Genomic DNA, 3,226 nt, shown 5'->3' with positions numbered 1-3,226 from the left:
AGAACTAAAAATTCAAAGTTGACAATAAAATGAAATGAATGATCATAGATTTTTGAATCCCTTGGGTAGTTTTGATATACAAAATGAGGAAAATAATCGCTAAAATAAAAAATTTACCTAATTATTATTACTACTATTATTATTATTGTCAATCAGACATTTTTCATCCAGCAGCCTTGCTCCGAAGTTAGCCAAATCTCTCGGTAGTTCATCAAACTGCCTTTGAAGTTCACGCAAGGACTCGATATGAATATTCTTGTACGAATATGGATCATCCATATTTGTAGGGAGGGACCTATTTATAAATTATTGTATCTCGGAAAGAAAAGAAAATTACTTTAAAATAAATCTAATAGATGGGTAATCTGTTACAAAATATACTCTTTCTGTTAGATAACTTACAACATACTAGCAATCTTTTGCAACAGATGTATATATCTGTTTGATTTCTGCAACAGGTTGATCAATTGTCATAACAGATGTCTCCAATTGTTTGACAATATAAAGAGATGTGTCATCTGTTGCAACAAGCTAGTCATCTGTTTATTCAATTTTAGCCATAGATGGGCTAGGAATAATAAGGTGCGAGCAGATGGATCCACTATCATATATGTGGACGTTAAGTATGTATTACTGATAAGGTTACCGGGACAACACACACAAAGTATAATAATTTTATGAATGCAGTTTTTAATCGATTAGGAATTGATCATTCAAACAAGATCCTGTATTGTATCATTAAGTTTGATGGGTTCGAAATTGATAAGGCTAAGGACCTCATGAAGATGGTGCAGATACCCTATTGCGAATTACTAACGGTTGGTGCCCGTATTTATGCGTGTCAAGTTTTGAGAAAGAATCAATATTTGTCATCACTACAAAGAACCAATAGCGATTGGACTTAACTTTAAGTGTGCATTGGACCCTTAAAGGGCCTTAGAAGCCTCGCACTGCATCAAACAAGAATGAAAACCCAATATAATTATTGCCCGGGATAAAATTTATATGGTTGGGTTACTCGCTCGGGGTGATGATTATATGCCAGAAGGTGCGGTAGGAGAATGCTTTCGAGGGAAAATGAGTGGTTGATAGAAGACTATATCATTTGAGAGCTAATTGAAGAAGAGACATAGGATAAAAAGTAACTTCTAACGAATCTGGCCGATAAAATTATCTTAATAGATGCAAAATCTGAATCAAGTCTAAATATAAAAGTGTATCCGGTAATGTAATTTCATCTGTTGTGTCTCTTAAATAAAAATAATGCATTTGAATGCTTTGCTAGGGAGCTGCGTGGTTGGGATTATCACCTAGGCAGAAAATAGGAGAAGACCAAAAAAGCAACCTCACGGGCATCGAGGGTAGAAATGATGTTCAGCAAGTCTAGAAAACTTACACCAACAACAACTGCAGTTAAAATAAGGAAACTAAGCGAAGGCGGCAATTTCTGAATTTTAAATTTCATCCCATGCCTTCTTATTTATGTTTTCGATTAGGTCCACTACCGTTGACCTGATCAGAACCACAAACGAGATTGAAAGGCAAATAGAGTATAATTACTTCCTTAGCAATATGGATTAATTGATTGTGTTTTCTTGCCTTAGCATGCTTTCAGCATTCTTTGGAGAAGATCAGATGCTTGTTGTAGTATGTGAATTCCGATAATTTTCAAGCTTGCCTCAAACTTGTTGATTTTGTATTCAAGCTGGTCGTTGCCGTCTTCGAAGTTGGCAAGGATTTCCTCGCCTCTTGTGAGCTCAATCAAGAACACTACCTTCAAAGTTGTGGCATTCTAGAAGCCCTTCAGAAAACTTACTTCAGAAGCCTTAAAGGATACATGGAGGGTTGTTGTGTTTGTTTTAGGTCAAAATGTGTTGATGCACATTGAAGATGTTGTCCCAACAGTTGAACAATACACTTTTATAGAGTGTTGCTCCATGCATCTTGCTTAACTAATTTGATAAATTAGTAAGCATAGAGTTACGTAGCATGTGATTTAAACAGGCTCTACCAAGCCTATCAAACGTTACGTAACTCCGAGCTCATTACCCTATCAAAATATTACGCCCGAGTTAGTGCACAAATTAAAAAAGTCTAATCTGTCAGCCTTTCTGCTGATCACTCTTCTCCAATATAGATGGCAAGATATCTACTATGCAAAAGTCTACACCATCGCCAGAAATGCTTGTCTGGGAGCAATTCTTCAGAAGACATCAATAAATTGCTGCTCAATCCTATCACCAACCATCGACATGTTGAGAACAAGAAATAAATAGGATGATTATTATTAAATACTAAATAATAATTAAAAATTTAAAGTCGACAACAAAATGAAATGAATGTTCATAGATTTTTGAATCCCTTGGGTAGATTTGATATACAAAAAAGAGAAAAATAATCGCTAAAATAAAAAATATTACCTAATTATTATTACTACTATTATTATTATTGTCAATTAGATATTTTTCATCCAGTAACCTTGGTCCGAAGTCAGCCAAATCTCTCGTGAGTTCATCAAACTGCCTTTGAAGTTCACGCAAGGACTCGATATGAATATTCTTGTACGATTATAGATCATCCATATTTGTAGGGAGGGACCTATTTATAAATTATTGTATCTCGGAAAGAAAAGAAAATTACTTTAAAATAAATCTAACAGATGGATAATCTGTTGCAAAATATACTCTTTCTGTTAGATAACTTACAACATAATGGCAATCTTTTGCAACAGATGTATATATCTATTTGACTTCTGCAACAGGTTGATCAATTATCGTAACAGATGTCTCTAATTATTTGACAATATAAATAGATGTATCATCTGTTGCAACAAGCTAGTCATCTGTATATTCAATTTTAGCCATAGATGGGCTAGGAAGAATAAGGTGCGTACAGATAGATCCACTATCATATGTGTGGGAGTTAAGTATGTATTACTGATAAGGTTACCGGGATAACTCACACAAAGTACAATATTTTTGTGAATGCAGTTTTTAACCGATTAAGCATTGATCATTCAAAAAAGATCCTATATTGTACCTTTAAGTTTGATGGGTTCGAAATTGATAAGGCTGAGGACCTCATGAAGATGGTGCAGATACCCTGTTACGAATTACTGATGGTTGGTGCCCGTGTTTATACGTATCAAGTTTTAAGAAGGAATTAATATTTATCGTCAATACAGAGAACCAATAGCGATTGGACTTAACTTTAAGTGTGCATTGGA

Source organism: Capsicum annuum, chromosome 11, assembly GCF_002878395.1.
Source record: "Capsicum annuum cultivar UCD-10X-F1 chromosome 11, UCD10Xv1.1, whole genome shotgun sequence".
Lineage (NCBI taxonomy): Eukaryota > Viridiplantae > Streptophyta > Magnoliopsida > Solanales > Solanaceae > Capsicum > Capsicum annuum.
This window is presented reverse-complemented; position numbering follows the sequence as displayed.